This window comes from Phoca vitulina, unplaced genomic scaffold (assembly GCF_004348235.1).
Source record: "Phoca vitulina isolate PV1807 unplaced genomic scaffold, GSC_HSeal_1.0 scaffold7, whole genome shotgun sequence".
Taxonomy (NCBI): domain Eukaryota; kingdom Metazoa; phylum Chordata; class Mammalia; order Carnivora; family Phocidae; genus Phoca; species Phoca vitulina.
The window spans coordinates 62,436,521-62,443,813 of NW_022589710.1; positions in this window are offsets into that span (position 1 = coordinate 62,436,521).

Here is a 7,293-nt window from a genome sequence, read left to right on the forward strand (position 1 = left end):
CAGCAAGCAGAATAAATGAGTTAAATGACGTTGTGCGGGCCTGCATATTGTCAGCACAGGTTATAAGTCACTATTAAACTCCATCAAATCAAACCAAACCCGGTCAAGGCAATGAGACTAAAAGTTATTTGCATTCCTTCTGTCATAAAAAATCATATCCCCTTACTCAAGACTTTCGTTTCTTTATTAAATGCAGCCACAAGAGTATTTCAGGTCTGGCAATATAAGCTCAGGAAAACCTTCTCGGTATAACTCAGTGTAACAGCTTAGACCCGATTCCACTAAAAAGTCCCAGTTGAGCGTATCTGGGCACTCAATCAAGACATACATATTACTTTTAAATAAGATTAGCCTTTATATTTTGCTGCTTAAGTTAAAACTTTTCATGTCATTCTCTACTTTTATGTAAACTCCAACATAATTCTGTTTTAGCAAAATACTTCAAACAAATTAAAAACCTCAAGTCGAACGTGTCCTTAACAAAAACTTTCTTAATGGCATCGCAATGTGTTTGCTGACACTAAAACACTTTTAAATAAGATGGATTTTCCCTCCGTTTCCCTGCATTTGTAATTACGGCTGCTCGGAGCGCGCCTTCGGTTACAATGGCAAAAGCAGCTATCTGTGCTCCATATATGATTTGAGCAATAGCTTACCGGTGACCCACAGCAACCATGAAAAAACGTGTCTTTCCCTATCTGCCTCCTGTTGGGTTCTCTGGTAGTTGTGAAATGGAAAGTGATCAACGGGGACTTTTTGGAGGGGGAGGGGTACCGGGAAGCCAGAGGGTAGGTGGGAAAGAGGGGGTCGTGGCCCTGAATGGACCTCATGTGGGAAATCACAGAGTTGTTGATCACAGTGTCTTTGTGATCCCGATGAAGGGCTGAGAGGAGATCAGAATCAAAGTCAACGACTGGACCCTGCATCCATTCCTAATCCGAAAAAGATGTCAGTGGCCATTATGAAGTGTGCGGGGATTTGGAAAGGCAACTGTTTTGAAAAGTGAACTGTAAGCAATTTGAGTGCCCGCTCGGGTCACTGATCAAATCAAAGGGGATGGAAGATTTGTCTGCGGTGTCTTCACGTTTACAAGTGCTCAGGGTATTTGGCGGTATCTTCAGCCCGAAGTAGAACCGCAGAGTAGTACTCCCCACATCTGCAGGAGTACTCTTCCCTCAGGTCCTGCCTGCCTGCCCGAGCAACCCCCAGATTTCCCACACATTATCTCATCGAGGCCAACAAGATCCTTCCAAGACAGGTAGGAATTATCCTTCCCATTTGACAGCCATCCAAGGGAAAAGCTCAAAAGTATGAAACGTGTCTAAGGTCACATCTGGGGTGTGCCAGGCAGAATTCCAAGATAGCCCTGATCATCCCCACCCCTCGGTGTACACGCTGTATATAATACCCTCCCCTTGCGTGTGGGCAACATGATGGGATGTCACTGTCATAGTTAGGTTATGTTATATGACAAAGGTGAAATGATTTTGCAGATGTAATTAAGGTCCCTAATCAGTTGACCCTAAACTAATCAAACTGCATGTTATCCTAGGTGGGCCTGACCTAATCAGGTGAGCTCTTAAACAACAAAAAACAAAAAATGGATCCAAGCCTTCCCTGAAATGAGACTGAAGTGGGAAAGCTCTCCTGCCAGCCTCGAAGAAGCAAGCTCCCAGAAGCTCTGCACCTGAAAGAAATGAATTCTGCCAACAACCATGTGAGCTTGGAAGGATCCTGAGCCCAGATGACACCATGGCCCAGGCAACACCTTGTGAGGCGCTGAGCAGGGAACCCAGCTAAGCTGTGCCTAGATTCTGGACCCATAGAAACCTGGGGGTAACAAATGCATACCGTTTTGAGCCATCAAATGTATGTTAATCTGTTACCCAGCAATAGAAAACAAGTCCACACGGCTTGTGATGCACTCGGGGCCCCCTGGCCACCAACCTAGTAGATGTACCCCAACATCCACACTGTGGTCATATTTCAACCCCATATGTACACTCTTTTCTAATATTTGCAGTCTAAACATTGAATATAAACTTACTTTTAAGTAGCTTGTATCCTACCATTTTCTAATCCTAAAATACATTCTTAAATATACTAAAATCTGCTTCTTGATTTGGTTATTACTATGAAATTGTCTAAGGGCTGTCTTATAATACAAAAAAAGAGCCTATAATACCGTTTCCTTTTTCATTTCAAAGTCCCGCAAACAGCAGAGTACTTGACACCAATATGAAATTTTCTTGGTAACCCCATAAAAATTAGTGCCTTATGAGAAAAGTCGTACCTTTAAAAACACCTGACTAAATATTTCATAAATGCAACACACAGCAAATTCCTACAGTAGATTCACTGGATTTACAACCATCAAACTATATTAAACTTACAATATCAAGATTTATCACCTATTAAATGGAGTCTCGTTTTAGTAATATCTTGCATTTGATCCCAAAGGATCTCAAATACCTTCGACCCTTCACCAGGGCACTCCACCGTAATTCATAACGAGGTAACAGAAACCCTCACTGTAAGGCCCCGCTGCTACATTTGGGGATTAGCTCACCTATCAAAGAAAGGTAGCCAGATCTGGGGTGGAAGGCAGCGGCTGCTTTACAGAGTGCAGAAACGGTACCGAGATTCAGACCGGGCGGTGGGGGGGGGGGGGGGGGGGGGGGAACCACCCAGGGGACCACATATGCAGAGTCGGAGGGTCCTCTAGCAGGCTGTCCCAGGGGTTTACAAACATTAATTTTTGGCAGAACCCTTTCTTCCAACACGATTGTTGTAAGAGAGTTCAATAAATAAAGGAGATAAACCTGGAGCGGCTCTGGCCAAGGTGGGAAGAAAGGAGACCCCAGCCCCACCCAGCCTCCTGCACCACATGGTGGGAGACCGTTTCCACTCTTGCAGTTCCTCATGCTGGCTACCCGTCAGGATCCACCTAGGCCCCACCCCAGAGATTCTGACTTTGTTGTGATTCTAACTCAGATTTGCTGGTCTGGCCGAACCCCCCCACATCCCCCCACTTTGTGTTTGAGGAACCTGAGACTCAGAGCAGAAGGGTTGTGCTTAAGGAAGTCAAGATTTAAAACTACAGCCCAGAAAAATATAGCCTGCTCTCAGAATGTGTGCAGGGATGTCATCATCTGCGTTGAAGCTGTAAATTTGAGTTAAAATGTGAGTTAATTTTGAAGATTTATAGTGATCGCATACCTTAAATAATTCCTCAAAAGCATGCAGGGCTTTATGATGTAGGCAAATAACAGGAATAGCAAAGAATAACATGGTCTACTGAAAAGACTGCGCGTGTCCAAGGCACCGCGGACCAACTACTGTTGGTTCTATATAGACATCCTATAAGAACTTCTACGCGTCCTTCAAAACCCAGTTCAAGCACCACCCTCCCAGTAAACCATCCCAGTAATCCTCCAGCCTTCTTCTACTCTGCCTGGTCAGCCCTTTATTGGAGGGGACACTGGACTGAAATGATTTGGTTATACTCACTTGTCATCGCCATAACTTGAGCCCTGAATTCAGGCCCTGTGTTTTGTTCATTTTCAGGGATGTCTTCAGCGTCCCCGCTTTTCTCTGCTCATCTGTAAGATGAGAACAGCAGTAGCACTTACTCTTCCCTGAGACACAGGGAAAGTGCTCGGGGACAGGAAGCACTCAGTAAATGTTATCCATCACTATTATTTAAACTTGGCCACGCCACTCCGCCTTGCACTTGATTACATTACCCTGTTTTATTGTCTGCCCAGCAAATACCATTCTCCAAAACGATCAGCTTTCTTTAAGATCTGTCTGCCCCTCTGCACTGGCAACCCCCCCCCCCCACCCCAGAATATAAGCTTCCGTGACCATGAACGTGAGGGACTTCTCTGACGGGACCTCACTCACTTCCCGGTGCCCAGAGGGCCCCGACCACAGGGGATGCTGAATCAATGTTCATGGATGGATGCACAAATGATGTGTCGAGCAAAAGAGCGAGGACATGAGCTCGGCTTCTAGGAATCTACGGTCTTACCCACCATGGTTCATACTGCTTCTGCATTTGCAAATTAAATGTTTGTGGCTTTGAGTATCAACCGTTAGCAGATCCCCTGGGCCAACTCCTTCACTGTATAGGAGACAGAGGCCACGGGAGGCTACTGACTTGGCCAGGGGGCGACAGACCTCAGGCGGCGATGCTGCAGTGCCGACTCCTGGACCCCGGCTGCCTGGCTCCTTTGGGCATCCCTGGTACAGGAGGGTTAAAGCCGGCTCGCCCCGGGGGCGTGCCTGGGACTCAGGAATGCCAGATGCCTCAAATGCTCAGACCGCTAGTCGACAGTACCTCCCCTTTGTCAACAAAGTTGGCTTTAGTGAGCCTTACTTCTGGAAAGCCTAGATTTTCTATTTATAAACATAACCTCAAGTTGGAATTCTGGCTTGTTAAGAGGACTGATTCAGCCCTTTATTCCCAAATAGGTAAATATAAGTAAAAATAACTAACCACCAAACAAAACCCAAAGTGGCCTTACAGCTCTTAAGAGAACTTAAAGCTCAAACACGCTTTCCCATAAAAGCAACTTCTGTCCCACTGTGTCTGCCCACATTGGAGCCCGGGCTCTCAGAGGGAGAAAACAAAGAGCGCCACCCCCCGTCGCTGTGAAGTGTGGCCCTAGCCATTTGTCACGCTGGCCTCGGCAGCAAGAGCCAGCGCCAAGTTCAAAGATGTGACTCGAGTGCTCTCCGCCTCAAGCACCACCTGACTCACCTAGGTGGGCCCGACGCCCAGGACTTAGTAGCTGCTTAATAAATATATTCTGCACCAAGAGTGCCCATGTGTTCGTTACAGCCCATCTTGTTCCCTGAAGGATCTGTGGCAACAGCACAAGAGTGACGGATGTTGTTATAGGACAGGGTGGAGGCGCTGGGGGAATGAGGAGCACACACTGGGATCTGTCCCCAGACAACAACTATGGTGGATTTGGCCATGGCCTGTCTTCCCGAGGATCCACTAGGATGTTAACTGCCTGTAACGAGGACAAAAGCTTCATATTCTTCACTGCCTTGCTCCCAGCACCCGGGAGAGTGCCTGCACACAGCAGGTGCTGGATAAATGAGGGAACAGAGGAACTGGAGGTCTACCAGAAACCTGGCTCGGAGTGGCCCAGTAGTCCAAGCAAAAAGGGGAAAGATCCACTACAACATTCACTGTCCATTTAGACTGAATCTTCAGGAAAAGCGCAGGCTCTGCGAGGTCTATTTCTCTACTGGGTCTTTAACCCCACGTGAACCAAAGGTGTCCAAATGACCAAGAGGCCCAGCCCTCACCCAAGACTAGGACACAATATGTAGGAGAGACCCAGGTCTGGGGCGCCTGGGTGGCTCAGTTGGTTAAGCGGCCGACTCTTGATTTCGGCTCAGGTCACGATCTCAGGGTTGGGAGATCGAGCTCTGTGTCGGGCTCCCCGAATCTCGAGATTCTCTCTCCCTTTCCTTCTGTCCCTCCCCCTACACATGCTCGCTGGCACACGCGCTCACTCTAAAATAAAATCTCCAAAAAAAAAAGAAAAAAGGTGACCCAGGTCCCATAGGTCCTGTTCTCCTTGGAGAAAACATGGTAAAAAGCAGGGATTTTCCCCCTGTGTGGTGCTGGCTCCACTCCCCCGCTCCCACGTCCCTCCTGATCCCGCACTTCATGTCTCCTGAAGAATCACCGACGTCTACGGATGGCAGATCGAGAACAGCGCAGCAGTGAATGGAGATCAGCATCTACTGTATGGTCCAGAAGCTTTTGAGACTCGGGCCATGGGGTGGTGGTTGCCTTCCAGTAGCTCACAGACACGAGGAGAAGTGGTGAGGACCAAAGGATGGGCACAGGCTGCAAGGTGGTGGGACGGAGGCGTCCTGGGGGGCTAAGTGCCCAGCTACGTCTGCAAGGACGGGTAGTGTTGGGTGAGTAAAGGAGGAGGCGGGGAGGGCCAGGATAGTTTTAGGCAGAGTCAACAACACCTAGAAAGGCCTCTCTAAAAGCTGCAGACTTGGGCTTATAGGGAAGACAATGTCCATCAACCTGAGATGGGCAAGGTGCACCCCTCTGAAGGAGGTAAACTTCACTCCTCTGTGCCTCGCTTTCCCCATCTGTAAAAGGGGGGATCGCAGCAGTTACAATTAGCATTTATTATGGGCTTGTGACATGCGGGGCATTGTGCCCAGCATTGTACATCAAGTGTCACTTGAATCCAAATGATGCTGTTTCTCACTGTAGAGGCAAGGACACGAGGCTAAGAGTGGTTAACAACTTACCCAAAGTCACACAGTGCAGGAAACTAGGCGGGCTGACTCTAGTTCTCAGTGTGAACCTCCAAAAGGAGTCATTTCCATACTCGTGGTGAGGAGCAAATGGCATAAAATGTGTACAACATTCAGCAACGACCAGGCCCCAAGTACTGTTCAATAAGCCGTGGCTATCACGGGCCCACAAGCCCTGTAAGAAAGCCTTGAGGTCAACGCGTTTTGCAATTCAGAATGTCTCAACAGAGTAAAAGGCAACCCACAGAATGGGAGCATATACTTGCAAATCACAAATCTGGTAAGGGCTTAATATTCAGAACACATAGGGAACTCTCACAACTCACCACCACCAGAAAAAAACCAACTCAAAAAGTGACAAAGGACCTGAAGAGACATTTCTCCAAAGAAGATACACAATGGCCAATAAGCACATGAAAAGATGCTCCAGATCACTGATAATTAGAGAAAAGCAAATCAAAAGTACGAGATGCCACCTCTCACCCCTTAGGATAGGTATTACAGAAAACCAACAATCGGGAAACAGGTGTGGGTGAGGACGTGGAGAAACTGGAAGCCTTCTCCACCGTCGACCAGGTCACATGGTGCAGTACGCGGGGAAGTAGGATGGCGGCTCCTCAAAAAATCACAGATACAATTCCCGTACGACCCAGCAATTCTACTTCTGGAATATAGACACTGGGGAATTGAAAGCAGGGACCCAAGCAGGTATGCGTATGCCAATATTCGAAGCAATGCTCTCGAATTTTGAGAGCCAAAAGGTGGGAAGCACCCCAGGCATCCACGGGCAAATGGAGGGTAAACAAACTGCGGCGTGTATACACGTTGGAGTACTACTCAGCCTAAAAAAGGAAGGAAATTCTGACACCTGCTTCAGTATGCATGGGCCTTGAGGCCCTTACGCTGAGGGAAATAATTATGTCAGATGTCAAAGGACAAATACTGTCTGATTCTACTTCTATCAAGTACCTTGAACAGTGGAATTCA